The following is a 15,618-nucleotide window of genomic DNA, read 5'->3' as shown; positions in this document are numbered from 1 at the left end:
AATGGCAGTCTTCCTCGGGCACATATGACAACATGTCTGTTTCGCTCCAGGGATGGAGTGTATTATTCGTAATACTTTACCAAGGAAATAACTGGCAAAGGCTTGACTGCATCAATACCGTTTTTAGAAATCCTGTCATAAAATATATATGCCCTCCAGCAAACAAGACGATCAAAAAATAGCATAAATGACATATAGATACATAGAGAGCAGAACCTAAGGCTAGAAATGTGCCCAGAGCGCTCTTCAAAATCTAATTATTGTGAACTTTGGCATTATATTTTTTGAAATAAGATTTTTTTTGTTATTATTTTTAATCTTTGTGGGAAAGAGCATTGCTCTGACCTTTTTCTCAGTTGCATCCTGGCAGCGGAATCTAATCTAGTATGTGCCAGGGGATATAACAGCTGTGGAAATACAGAAACTCTCAACTCTGCTTAGTGCCATTGCATAAACATTATATTTCATTTCTCTATCCTGCAGTTTGCCTGGAATGGCACAGATGTTAGAAGGTAGTCACTTAGCTAAGATTTTACATTGGATTGGTTTACTTTTCAATTTGTCATTCATAGAAGCCTGTGGTCATGGTTCGTGGGACAAAACAATTAAGAAAACTGGGGAGGAAAGTAATTGATGCTCCACAACTTTTTCATTTTATAATAACCTCGTGTGTTGGCACTGATAAAATGACAAATATCATTTGCATGGTAACTGAAGCTAACAAACCAAGTTCAAGGCTGATTCAAATGTAAATTTTAAAGTGTATATTTGCTAAAAATGAATTTTGTCAATATTTTGGAGCATGCTATGTTCTGTTTATATGCATATAGTTGGCTTCAAAGCTATGATACACATGAAGACACAAAACTCATTTTGATTAAGCAATTTCACAAAAGCACATAAACTAGACAAAATAAGCATGAGGAAGGTCGATTGACTGAAACTATGCTACATCAAGTTTGAATAGTGTGTAGGATTTATATATTTTTTACAGGTTTTAAATATGCATTTTATATAAATTTTTATTTAGTCACATGATTCTTCAGAAATCATTCTAATATGTTGATCATCAATGTTGAAAACAGTTTTGCTGTTTAATATTTTTGTGGAAACTGATAATATTTTTTTTCAGGATTATTTGATGAATAGAAAGTTCAAGACAACAGCATTTATATGAAATAAAAGTCTTTAAAGGGATAGTTCACCCAAAAATGAAAATTTGATGTTTATCTGCTTACCCCCAGCACATCCAAGATGTAGGTGACTTTGTTTCTTCAGTAGAACACAAATGATGATTTTTAACTCCAACCGTTGCCATCTGTCAGTCAAATAATGGGAGTGAATGGGAACTCGAACAATAAGATTCGAAAAAACGTGCACAGACAAATCCAAATTAAACCCTTCGGCTCGTGACGACACATTGATGTCCTAAGACACGAAATGATCGGTTTGTGCGAGAAACCGAACAGTATTTATATCATTTTTTACCTCTAATACACCACTATGTCCAACTGCGTTCAGTACTCGTTTAGTAAGGTCTGATCGCGCTCTGACAGCAGAAGTGATGTCTCATGCTTATACTTCAATGAGTGCTAGACATCACTGCCGTTGTCAGAGCGCGATCAGACCTCACTAAGCGAGTGCTGAACGCAGTTGGACATAGTGGTGTATTAGAGGTAAAAAATGATATAAATACTGTTCGGTTTCTCGCACAAACTGATCGTTTCGTGTCTTAGGACATCAATGTGTCGTCACGAGCCGAAGGGTTTAATTTGGATTTGTCTGTGCATGTTTTTTTCGACTCTTATTGTTCGAGTTCCCATTCACTCCCATTATTTGACTGACAGACGGCAACGGTTGGAGTTAAAAATCATCATTTGTGTTCTACTGAAGAAACAAAGTCACTTTCATCTTGGATGCGCTGGGGGTAAGCAGATAAACATAAAATTTTCATTTTTGGGTGAACTATCCCTTTAAAGGGGTGGTTGATTATGATTTCACTTTTTTTAACTTTAGTTAGTGTGTAATGTTGCTGTTTGAGCATAAACAACATCTGCAAAGTTTAGACACTCAAAGTTCAATCCAAAGGGATGTATTTTCTTTTAAAGAATTATTTGTTTAACAATTATTTGACTACAACAAATGGCTGGTAGGGACTACAACAAGCTTCTTCCTGGGTTGGTGACATCACTAACCCTAAAATTTACATATACCCCGCCCCCAAGAACACACAACAAAGGGGGCGAGGCCATGTTGGGCTGCTTTAGAGAAGAGGAAGAGTTGTTGTAGTAGAGCGTTGTTACCATGCCGTCATTTTACGTCGGACTGCTTCACAAACGAGGGTCAATTCAACGCTGGATTTGCACAAAAGATTAACATGACGGCACATGCTAATTGATGAGTTGAATAAACTTCACAGCAACTACATAAATTTATCCACTAACCATTCAGAAACGTCCAGATGCATTCCAAAAGTTGTAACTTCTTCCTGAGTCTCTCCATCAGTGTCGACTCCGGTTTGAACAATGTAAGGCTGAACACCGTAAATGACAATTCTCATTTTGGCTGTGTGAGATTCTCCAGCTTTGTTGTTGTTGAGCAACCGAAGCATGAGCTGTTAAAGCTCCGCCCTCTTCTGGAAAGTGGGCCGGGAGCAGCAGCTCTTTTGAATTTAAAGGGACGTGTTTTTGCTCACACCCAAATAGGGGCAAATTTGACAAGCTATAATAAATGAGCTGTGGGCTATTTTGAGCTGAAACTTCACAAACACATTCTGGGGACACCGGAGACTTACATAACATCTTGTGAAAGAGGTATTATATTAACATTAACTTGATAATGTATTTACTGTCACTGGCATTGCCTTTAAAATTACTTTTGATAGGCTTAAAGTCTTAGATTACAAGCTGTGATGAAGAACAAAAATAAAAACTTGTTGCTTTAAATAGGTGTATAAATGATGGGCATTTTGTCACTAAGCAACCATTCCCACCAAGTATATAAACCATCTGGGTCAATCTTTATTAACACAGCTCTGCAAAAGTGCATGTCCCTCATAATATGTTTATCTCAGTGTTGTGTTTTTCCTCTCCATAGGTGAGATGCAGCTGCCAGAGTGCTCCAATTTGCAGAACTATACATTCTGTCTCTTTTAAAAATCCGTGGAGTTTTTTCCTCTAACGATTGTTTGGAGAAGTCAAAAACATCAGTACCCCAGGAAACTGCAATACCACCGGCTACAATTCCTCAGTGAGTCTCACTTCAATCTCAAAGTTAATGCCAAAGGAAAATCTATTCACCCCATTAAGGCTAAGCCATTTCTTCCAGCCTTTCCTAAACTTATTCATCAGCATCTCTACATGTTCCCCTCTGAATTCAATCAAGCTGTTCATGATGAGGCTACCAGACTGTTGGAATATCTGTGGGACATGTGCAGCCAGGATCATGAATGCAATGTGTTGATGGATGAGGCGATTCAGTGCTTTTTTCATTCTTCTAACTATTGTGACATAATGATTGGTGAGAATGTATGCAAGGAGGAAGGGTGATTTGATTTGACCCGAGTGTCATTATCATGCAAACATCACCAGTATGCATGATATCATAGTCCTTTTGTAAATGCAATTCACATGCCACATTTTTGTTGTAATAAATATATTTCAGGAATAATGTACACATTCTTAGAGTGTAAAATAGAATTTTGCTTCCATATCCAATACATAGCAAACGCACATGAGAAGGCATTTTTGATATAAGCCGAATAATTTGAATCAACACCTTTTTGAAGTCGTCTTTAGAGACCAGCTTTAGAAATGTCTTGGAAAAAAAATCACAGGTTCGAAATGTACAGATGGCAAACACGAAAAAAAAAAACATCTGTCTGCACATAAACATTTTCTTTATGTCAATACATCTAATTATGAGTATTTGATGTCTATGAAATACAGAAGTTTTGAAGTGGATCAAAACCTTTCATCAAAGTTAGTTCTTAGGACAACTTAGATGAACTTTTTTTGATCCACTTCAAATGTTGACTACTATATTTTACAGACCCTGCTCTTTCTTTTCGGTGGTGAAAAGAGCATAGCCACTTCAACATAATTATTACCAAGGATTCGTTCAAATGGAAATGTGTTGATGATCTCACCAAGCACTTACCTGTGTAAATCAGACCTTCAGGGATTGCAATTCACACAATGAGCTTCTCTGTCTGCATCAATTAAGCCAAGTCTGAAATGACATTACTCAAAATGTCTTGTGTCTCTTGATGGTAGATGGGGTTTGAAGAGGCCATGAAACCTGGTGTGTAAGTACTGAAACATCCTGTGCTTTCAACAGTGGCATCCATTTGATCACTGTGGCTCAGTGGTTTGTTTTAGTTGAAGAGATGCTGATTATAGAAACTAGAGAGACTATTTAGATCCTGAAGTGGAAAAAATGGCTTGTTTAAAAGCTAAAACCAAGATGATTTTTTTTTTTTTTTTTTTTTACATCTTTTCATGCTGTTATTGGTAACCAAGGGAAATGATGTTCACGTATACGGCAGGCTAAATTAGGCTTCTTTCAGATTTGTCAAGAGTTAGATAATTAGTGTTTATTTTTATGTGGTTGATGATAATGTGATGAAAGCACTGGTAAAATAGGGGGTGAAATAATAGTAATGTTGTCTCTGATGTCACAAAGTTCTATATTCCCAGAGTTCTCTTCTGTCTGAAATTACAGGCTTTGGTCCACTCAGTGATGGGATTGTAAAATGGGCAAAAAGAGTAAAAGTAGACATCCAGAAGCCTTCTTGAAGTGATAAGACTGACGACATGGTATTTAAGGTATTAAAACATGGTGAAAAGAATTTCAGACTTTTTTTTTTTTTCATTTCTGAAGAAAATCTGAGTGGTGCCTCAGGATGGTTGCCAAACTCCTAGTTTATCCAAACATAGAAATTAATTTACTCACCCTCATGTCATTCCAATGACTGACTTTCTTCTAGGGAATGCAAAATTATTGACTTTACAATGAAAATTATTGACTTTACAATGAAAATCATTGGCGTCCAAAACAATGTTGTTAAAGGGTTAGTTCATGCATATGGTTAAATGTGGATTAGCACTGCATGGACGTTCAGCTGTCCTTCCTGTCTCCCTGTACCAATGTCTAGGCTTAGGCATCTTACATATGGACATTGCAGTCCTCATGCCTCCCTGGAGCATGACTATCGCATGTTCATGCAGGTGAGCAGAGACCCTGGGCATCTTTCTTCTGGTGTTTATCACAGTCAGTAGAAAAGTCTCTTTAGTGTCTTAAGTTATTTGAACCTTAATTGTCTACTACCTGTAAACTGTTAGTGTCTTAAAGGATTTGTTCACTTTCAAATGAAAATTACCTCAAGCTTTTCTCACCCTCAAACCATCCTAGGTGTATATGACTTTCTTCTAATCCTTTAAGGACTGTTCCACATGAGCACAATAATTGTGTTCCACAGAAGAAAGAAAGGTTTGGAAAAACATGAAGGTAGGTAAATTATGATTATGGTTATCATTTTAAACTAGTTTCTTTATTCTTCTTAGTTTGGTTTTCCTTGTTTCCTAATTCCCTGTGGTTTTCCTTGTTTATTTCCTAACAAATTACACCTGTGTCCCATTTAGTTCCCTCGTTTGCTTCTCTGTATATGTATTCCCTAATTTGTTCATTTCACTGTCCGGTATCATCTTTAGTTGTGGTTGTTTGCTATTACTCTGTGTGATCTCCTGAGTGTTCCCGTTTAGATTTATTAAAGACGGCTTTTGTTCTTTGTCGTGAGCTTTCATCACAGCCATACAAGTGACAAAACTGTCTCTTTAAAGTGGTTTCTTAAAGGGATAGTTCACCCAAAAATGAAAATAATCCCATGATTTACTCACCCTCAAGCCATAGGTGTATATGATCTTCTTTCAGACAAACACAATCGGAGATATATTTAAAAATATCCTCAGTCCTCTGAGGTTTTTAAGGGTTGTGAATGGGTGTGGCCACATTTTAAAACAACAAAAAAAATCAAAGTAATCCATATGACTCCAGGGGGCTAATAAAGGCCTTCTGAAGCAACTCAATGTGTTTTTGTAAAAAAAAAAAAAAAAAAAAAAACCATATTTAAAATTTTATAAATTCAAATAACTAGCTTTTGGCGGACGACAGTACTCATACTGCGCAAGTCGACTTGTGCCAAATGAGTAAACGCCTGACGCGATGTATGACGTTTGACGTATGATTTAGGAGTATCGTAAGCTTAGAGTAGATGCCTCTCTCGTGGTTCAAACAAAAAGGGCTATGCAACAAATTTTAAGCTCATCTTCTCTTATATCGAAATCCTCTGACATTTCTCTTTAAAAATTCCCATTTAAGACTTCTAATTCGTGACCGGTGTTTTGTTTTGCTCTATCCTCTGCGCCTCTGCGTTCGACATGGAGCCATTGCGTTGTGTCAAAGGTTGCTCTTCCGCCCAGATCGACTTGCACAGTATGCGTATGACTGTCCGCCAGAATTATTTGAATTTATGAAGTTTAAAATATGGATATTGTTCTTACAAAAAGCATAACTTCACTTCAGAAGGCTTTTTTAACACTCTTAAGCCGTATGGATTTCTTTGATTATGGATGGATGCTTTTTTTGGCCACCCATTCACAACCTTTATAAACCTTGTAATGCGTCAGGAAATTTTTATAATATATCTCCGATTGTGTTCATCTGAAAGAAGATAGTCATATACACCTAGGATGGCTTGAGGGTGAGTAAATCATGGGATCATTTTCATTTTTGGGTGAACTATCCCTTTAATGGCCCAAGTATCTGTAATTTTGGTCCTTATGACTTGGATCGCTCCTTCAGGGATTTTTTTGTTTTTTTTTACCTGTTTTATCATTCACCAGGCGAAAATCATAAATTTAGAAAAGTAATCAAATCCCTAACTCTAATTATGAGCTATAGTAATAGTGATGTTTGCTGTAGTGCGCACCATGAATAATACATCAGACTTTGGAGCCTATTTTTTCCTATTAAATACAGAACTTGAATATCATTATTCATAGAAGTAATATGCATATTTAATGAATATCCTAATGAAATAGCTTTTTATAATAATTGCAATAAAGTGACAGCCTGTGTGGAATGTTCCTCGTCCATATTGAAATGGTGACAAGGACAGAAGAACTATTAAGTTAAACATTGTTGTATTTCTGAGACAAGATTAAAATTCGTCAGGTAAAGCATGTGGCTAACCGCAATTTTGCACATCTTTGCTTTCTGTATGACTTCATTTTGAGCACTCAATGGGTCTTGTTATGTGTGCTTCTCTATTAACATCAAAAATTGTATAATGCATTAAAATTGTGCATGTACTTTAAACTTACCTCTAAAAGAAGAGTGTGCTTATCTGCAGGAGATTTTGTTACTCTTGAGCAGAGCCTTTGCTAGCTTTTATATATATTATCACAGTAAGGAATCTTCTAATAGAAATACCTCCTGTCATTAGACTACAGTTCAGCGAGCTCATAATAGACAGTGTGGTTGAGTAAGATGCAAACTGTGGACCTGAAGCTGGTAACCATGCCAACGTTTTCTTTTTCATAAGCCCCACAGTTAAACAACCCAATCTCATTTTAAAATAATATAATAAAGAATTAATAATGCAGTGTTTGTTATATGGTTCCGCTTGTTTTCTCTCAATTACAGAAAATGTAGAAAGTAAAACAATGTGTCATTTGGAACAAAACATTTAAGTTTGGATGTAGCAGGCTCAGCTATAGTTTGTATAATACACATTACAATTTTCAGATATATAGATAAATGCACAAGCTATGGATGGCTTAACAGGTTTTATTACACAAAATACTTTGTGTATAAAACCTGCTCTCTGGAATACACGATTTTGATTGGTCAATCGTGGATTTGCGGCGTTCAGATGCCCATAAATTTGCTGTCATCCATGTTAACACTATATATAGTAGCCTGATTTTTGTGTCAGCAGGAACAATGCACATACGAAAAAACATGACTGACGTGGTTATCCACACTCACTGCCAATGAAGTGTACTTTGAATGGCTTGCACGCTCAACAGTGCGCACTCAAAAATATATAGTTCAGTCATGAAACTCTTCCAAGCAGCTGATTGGTGCAATTAAAGACAATGGGTCCAATCATTCCGTTTTGTTCTATCTACGTAACGGATTAGTTCAATGCAGCGCACCATGGGTTTTCACTTGCCCTCCACCTTCCCCAGCACCACCTGCCTAGGTATGCTTGGGGGGTTCTCCCTATGTTTCCTTGCAGCAGCCTATATTTACTTCAATGTTTTCATGTGCATTTTAGATTTATTCTCACTCATCCAGCAGATCTAGGCTAGCCTAGCCTAGCAGGTCTAGTCCGCCAAGACCAAACCTATGTAAAAATGTTGTTTAAATTCATTCTGAGGGTTGTCATGATTAAATTAAGTATAGGTACTCTGGCCTTTAATATTACTGTAATATTAATGCAGGGCTCACTATTTCATTTTTTTTTTTTTTGTATATTGGAACTATTTTTTCTTAACAGAATCTTTAATATAGCCTACAGATAAAATGTCCACAAATGAGCTGCTAATGCGAGCATGTGTGAACCAAGCAGCTGATTTGAATAAGGGGATGAAATTATTTATTTATTTATTTTATGGTTTCTATGGTTTATGTAAAAAGGTGAGATGATTAAGACTATTCACTTTATTTGCTTAAAGGTGCCGTAGAACGTCTTTTCAAAAGATGTAATATAAGTCAGTGGTGTCCCCTGAATGTGTCTGTGAAGTTTCAGCTCAAAATACCCCATAGATTTTTTTTAATTAATTTTTTTAACTGCCTATTTTGGGGCATCATTAACTATGCACCGATTCAGGCTGCGGCCCCTTTAAATCTCTCGTTCCCTGCCCTCCCGAGCTCTCGACTATAAGTGCAGTTATACAGTGCATAAACAAATTTCACACAGCTAATATAACCCTCAAATGGATCTTTACAAGATGTTCGTCATTCATACTGCATGCATGCATCGATTCCTGTGAGTATAGTATTTATTTGGATGTTTACATTTGATTCTGAATGAGTTTGAGGCTATATGCTCTGTGGCTAACGGGCTAATGCTACACTGTTGGAGAGATTTACAAAGAATGAAGTTGTTTATGAATTATACAGACTGCAAGTGTTTAAAAATGAAAATAGCAATGGCTCTTGTCACCGCGAATACAGTAATAAACGATAGTAACTTTAACCACATTTAACAGTACATTAGCAACATGCTAATGAAACATTTAGAAAGACAATTTACAAATATCACTAAAAATATCATGTAATCATGGATCATGTCAGTTTATTGCTCCATCTGCCATTTTTCGCTATTGTTCTTGCTTGCTTACCTAGTCTGATGATTCAGCTGTGCACAGATCCAGACGTTAATACTGGCTGCCCTTGTGTAATGCCTTGAACATGGGCTGGCATATGCAAATATTGGGGTCATACATATTAATGATCCCGACTGTTACGTAACACCTTTAAGACATGTAAAACATCCACATTTCTCACCATTGGGTGCTTTAATAATAGAATTGCATATATACATGACATCATTGCGTGATTTCCTACACAAACTAGTGAATTGTTTTTGTTTCAGTACATTCCTGTTGTCTCTCAACAACACTCTAGCATCACATGCAGAAGGCAGCACAATACCGCTAATTTGTGTCCTATTTGCTCCTCTTCAAATGCATTGGCTGGACTTCCATCATGTGCGATCAAACCTCTACAAATGATTCAGAATGCTGCAGCAGGTCTTGTCTTCAACGAGCCAAAAAGGGACCAAGTCACACTTCTCTTCATCTCTCTGCACCTTCCTACTGCCACTCACTCTACCAGAATGCCTGCGATAGGTAAATGAGCGGCGGCTGATGGTACCATCACAGAGAGGCACAAAATCACTCTCCAGAATGTTTTTGTTCACAGTTCCTTGCTGGTGGAACGATCTGCCTTCATCTAGAATGCAGAATTAGGGGACAGCTGAAAACAACTCATCTTTTCTGTGAGCACTTAACCTCACCATCATTATAAAAAAAATCTATGCTTTTACTTTCCTTTAATCCCTCCCTACTCTAAGCAAAGTCTGAAACTTTTTTGAACACTACTTATATTTATCTGCCCATTCACGATGAATCGCTTGCTGTATTGCTCATTCGCTTTGGATAAAAGTCCCTGCAAAATGAATAAATGTAAATGTTTTTTTAAACAGTTCACTTAAACGAACTGTATGAAAGAACCAATTCATGGAAAAGAATCTGACTTCCCTATTTATTTATTTGGCGAGTAGCCTGCAAAAAGGTCTTGGTTTTATTTTACAGTACTGACTCACTGACTGAACATTATTCAATACAATGATTAATACACTAGCTTAGTGCTTTATTATAATTGCAGAAGACATAATTTATCCTTCAGGATTTGGTGCACAGATACTGAGGTCAGCAGAGACATAGTTTGTCATATCTGCCACATAAACTAAGCTATTCAACATTCATTCCACAATTGCAGACAAAATGACCTCTTAATCGTTGCTAATGACTAGTATTCAGTAGTTAGACAAAAAACAAAAAAAAACAACAAAACAAAAAAACACTCTTGTTGTTGCATAAATGGTCTGCCTTTGAACTTCCATTCATATGCATACTCAGACATCACTTTTGTCGAGGTATGTTGATGTGGACTCTGTAAACACAATACAATAGCAAAGTATTTTTCATTCCGAGGTCTGTCTTTTCTCCAAAGGGCACCTGATTAACAGGAACCCTTACTGATTCTGAGCTATTATGCAATCCCACTTTCACTTTAGAGACATGTTTTTGTATGTGATTTGAATTAGATTTTTTTCTCAATGTCATTCGCATGTATAATAATAGCACATGCATATATTGTTGTATTTTTATGCATACCGCGTAAATGTATGCAAGCTCATAGTCATCTGTTTTCTTCTGACTTGTCAGAATCAGTAGTAATGAACCCTTGTATTTGTTCCTCTCACTCTCTGTCCACAACAAAGCTGATTTGCTCCTGGCATCGCTACTCTTTGCTTTTTATTTTTCCCTTTACATTTACTGCAGGAGTGTTTCTTGAAATTTAACATAAAAGGACAGCTTAGAATCTTAAGAATAGAAATCAATACCTTACACAACAAGAGAAGGTCTGCATCCCGTGGTGTGTACCTGGTTATCCACAGATGTCTTTAATGTTATTTTTTAGGCATATACAAAAATAGCAGATTGAAACTAGGTGTGTAAAGGTAAACGTATTTCTGGTACGGTGCACGTGTACAGAATGCATTACATTGCAAGATAAGGTCTCCTGTTTGGGAACACTTCGGTTTCCTGTTGAATTACGACGACGGGCAAAGACAGGTGGATAAGACGGAATCACAGTAAGCTCCGCATTTTGTTACTTTCGATAAGAAACAAAGTGTCATCTTTCAAATTCTCTCCATTTAATCACAAAATTCAAACAGAAAATGCAGTTTTGACGCACTTTAATGTGGCGTGACAGATTGTTATAGGCGCCTCAGTTTAAAGGAACACTCCACTTTTTTAAAAATAGGCTCATTTTCTAACTCCCCTAGAGTTAAACAGTTGAGCATAGCTTAGCATAGTTCATTGAATCTGATTAGACCGTTAGCATCTCACTCAAAAATGACCAAAGAGTTTAGATATTTTTCCTATTTAAAACTAGATACTTCTGTAGTTACATCGTGTACTAAGGCCGACGGAAAATGAAAAGTTGCGATTTTCTAGGCCGATATGGCTAGGAACTATACTCTTATTCTGGCGTAATAATCAAGGAACTTTGCTGCCGTACCATGGGTGCAGCAGGCGCAATGATTTTACACAGCACCTCTCACAAATGTCTCCATGGTTGCAAGGCACGCCAGAGATTGTATATAATGGGGAGATAAGAGGGTCTGTGTCTCCTACCATTGGAGAAAGCGTAACGGCTAACTTAATCACGTGTGGCACCTCTCAGCCTATCGTGTAATGGCAGTGACGTCAGTCGCAACGTTCCCTAGTCTGCCTTCTCTTAAAAAAAATACATTTTTATCAAGCTAAAATCTACATATAGTTCCCAACGAAGGTATTGTTTAGTGTAAAACATTCTGAAGACTGGCAAACAGGCAGTCAATTAATTAAATGATTAGCTATTTCCCCACAAAAGCTGTTTAATCAGCACAGTGAAGCCTCTCGTCCATTTCCATTCAAAAAACAACCTCCGGTCTCATTCCCTGCGTACCGCGGGGGGCGGAGCGTTAGCATTAGCCTTTACGCTTTTTTGGCTAAAGGTTGCAGGCTTGCCTTCCAGTGGCTTTGGGCACGCTCCCTGTGCAAGCAGGGGGTCACAGCCGCTGCGTAATATCATTGCACCTGCTGCACCCATGGTACGGCAGCAAAGTTCCTTGATTATTACGCCAGAATGAGAGTAGTTCCTAGCCATATCGGCCTAGAAAATCGCAACTTTACATTTTTCGTCTGTCTTAGTACACAATGTAACTACAGAAGAGTCAAGTTTTAAATAGGAAAAATATCAAAACTCTTTGGTCATTTTTTTGAGCGAGATGCTATTGGTCTCATCAGATTCAATGAACTATGCTAAGCTATGTTAAAAGTGATACCGCCAGACCTGGAGATCGGATTCGAAAATGGTAAAACTCAACTGTTTAACTCTAGGGGAGTTGGAAAATGAGCCTATTTTCAAAAAAAGTTGAGTGTTCCTTTAAGCGGCAGCTGTTTATTCTGTATTAAAGAGAATAATACAGAATAAACATGAATGAACATCTGAAGGTATGTTTAAAGATACAGTACAACATACTGAAACATAATATCACATGTAGGCCTAATCGCTCAGTGTTTCAACCGCGGAAAGACATCGATGAAACAGCTTATAAACAATAGGCTATGTCACAGCATTTACCTCAGAAAAGTCATTCAGTGTCCACATCACATTAGTTTGCCATTAGCCTAACTATAGTGAACTGATAAACTAGTAGTATACTTTAGTTTTTACTACACTAAACTGTAGTGTACTGTATGTAAGGATAATGTACAGCTGGATATACCCCGACAGGGTGATCAGGACCCCGACGTGAAGCGGAGAGGTCTTGTATTAGCCTGAAGGGGTTTATTCTGAGATAACAACCGGATGGATGTACATTATCCCGCTTATTACATGTCTACTTGCCAATTAGTAAATAATTAGACATGAAATATTGATCTGAGTCCGCTTCTGTGGAGAGAGCAGCTGCTTGTGCAGCAAATTCAAACTAAGCAGAAACTCATTTAAGAGATACGATACAGTCATACAGCATATTACACGGCATTTCGCCCCATAAATAATTATGGGGATAAGATATTGATCTGAGATTAAACTGATTACCTGTTAGTTATCTTAATCCATTACAGTGAACAAAACAATAGTCGCAAAATAGCAGTAGCTGCGTTTGTATGAGCAGCTGCGAGTCCGCCATATACATAAAGAAATAACTACACAAAGTTTGACTGCTTTTTAATATTTTATTAGCTCACCAAAGGCAAAACATCCATGAGGAAAACAAGCATATAGCGCTGCAGACTTCAGTAACCCGGATGAGGCTGTTCCGTTTTCAGCGGTTGTTATCGGGGAATAACATACCGCTGGATGGCGCCATTGACCAATCAGAATCAAGTATTCCACAGAGCCGTGTAATAATGTAGTATAATTCCCTATAGTTGTAGAAAACTTAGTACTGGGTAAAATAATTTGTTTATATTACTATAGTTGTTATAGTACCACAGCAACTATAGATTTACCACAACATAGTATGGTTCAAAAACACTATAGTATTATTTACTATAAATTACTATAGTATTTTACTATAGTACATATCAAGGAACCGTCAGTTTTATGTACCATTACACCCCAAATTGAAACTATTTGCAATTGATTCTGTAGTTCCATCAATGAGCTAAAAAAATGCATTTCTTTTTTTTCCAACAAAGAAAATAACCTTAAAAAAAAAAAACTTTGTTGGATTTTAGCTGCAGGCGATTTTAGCAGCACTCTAATGTGAGACACATGATCTGTTTTGTAAAAGCAATCAGTGGACCTGTGACAAATACTGCAGTTCAGATGTTCAATCTGCACTCTCTCATTATAGGTTTTTTCTCAACTGTTGCAAATACTAAGCTGTGAAGCACAGCTTTGCTGTCTTGCAGCTGATTTCCCCCCTAAAGCGACAGTGAAATAATTGCAAGGAGCTTCTTGCAGCAGCTCAGGTTTTTTTTATAAGGACTGTGATCTCTACAACTGTTGTTCTCCAGATGGGTCACTCACATACTTGGGACTGAATCCACAGGCTTTCAGTTAGCAGCCCAGACCCTTAATCATCGTGAACACCGCACCCCATTTAAAAACACGAGGCAGCTGTACTGGCTACGTTTACCTGTAATGCTGCAAGAAAAATGTCTATCTGCTTTAATGATGTGGTTAAGCTGGTTTTGTTTGTCATAAAACTATTACTGGAAGGAGCTGGAAGGCCATCCGAGTTCTCATTCAAGGACATGTCAAAATGCAAATCATGTGCCCGATTGAAATTCTTTTCTCATTGCTCCATGGGAGAAAGAGTTTCACAGATTTGTGATGAAAAAGGCAATTTTCATATGTCCTTCATTTTAAAATCTTATTCTCCTCCAACATCATAATGTCTTATCTGTATTCATTTTTCTCAAAGAAACTATCCAAAACATGTGAGAAGCTTTCAAGTGTTGGGATTTAAGATTAATGCATGACTTGTGAACCCGGTTTAATTACAACTTGATGTACAGCTCGCCACCGGGACGTTTTCTTAATTAATCTAGCAGGAAAAGCTGCAAAATTGCATCTCTTGATAGCGTTGTGCCCTGACACCGAGAACACACGGGGCCGTACGCTCCATCCGCTCGGTTCAGAATGCCGAGATGTGACACACAACAACACATCCGGATGAGCTGGAACAGAACGTCAAGTTTGCATCATTCAGCCTTTTATTAATCTTCCGCTCCCGGCCTGCTGATATCGGACATATGTTCCTTTCAGCCAAGCGATGTTAAAATTATCATACATCATGTGCTCTCAGATGCACCCTTGTTTTGTGACTTTCGCTCACATATGCTTCATAGGCTTTGACATTAATTAAGTCCTATTTACTAAAGATGAAAAGCTTTTTGCTCTCTGGGTTTTAGCTGTGGAAATGTGCCTAGAATGAATAAAGCACACTTAGAGGACATTGATTTGGTTACACTGTTGTTTGCACTTCAATTTCCCTCACTTAACCCAGGGAGATATTTCATTTAAATTGTCTCTCGTCCCCCATCCAGCTATGTAATGTTTTAAACTGATTATATAGGAGATGACTCAGTGGCTGATGCAGTCTTTTGGTTGGATGGAAGTCAGTGCGAACTTGCATAATCGCACAGCTTGTATTCAATTGCATGAGAAAAGAGGACAGAATAATATAGCAATAACAGAAAATTAATCATAAATCTTTTAGCATGCCCTGCAGATTCGGAAAATTACCACTCATTC

At 37.4% G+C, this 15,618-nt stretch overlaps 1 long non-coding RNA gene across 3 annotated transcripts in view; it reads left to right on the top strand.

The window, feature by feature from the left end:
* Positions 1–5,310, top strand: part of LOC125251274 — a 60,713-nt gene extending 55,403 nt beyond the window's left edge. For all 3 annotated transcript variants that reach the window (XR_007180959.1, XR_007180958.1, XR_007180957.1), the window contains one exon: positions 3,097–5,310. This is a non-coding gene — a long non-coding RNA (uncharacterized LOC125251274). The remainder of the gene's footprint in view (positions 1–3,096) is intronic.
* The last annotated feature ends 10,308 nt before the right edge of the window (positions 5,311–15,618 follow it).

Source organism: Megalobrama amblycephala, linkage group LG17 (assembly GCF_018812025.1).
Source record: "Megalobrama amblycephala isolate DHTTF-2021 linkage group LG17, ASM1881202v1, whole genome shotgun sequence".
Lineage (NCBI taxonomy): Eukaryota > Metazoa > Chordata > Actinopteri > Cypriniformes > Xenocyprididae > Megalobrama > Megalobrama amblycephala.
This window is presented reverse-complemented; position numbering and strand designations above follow the sequence as displayed.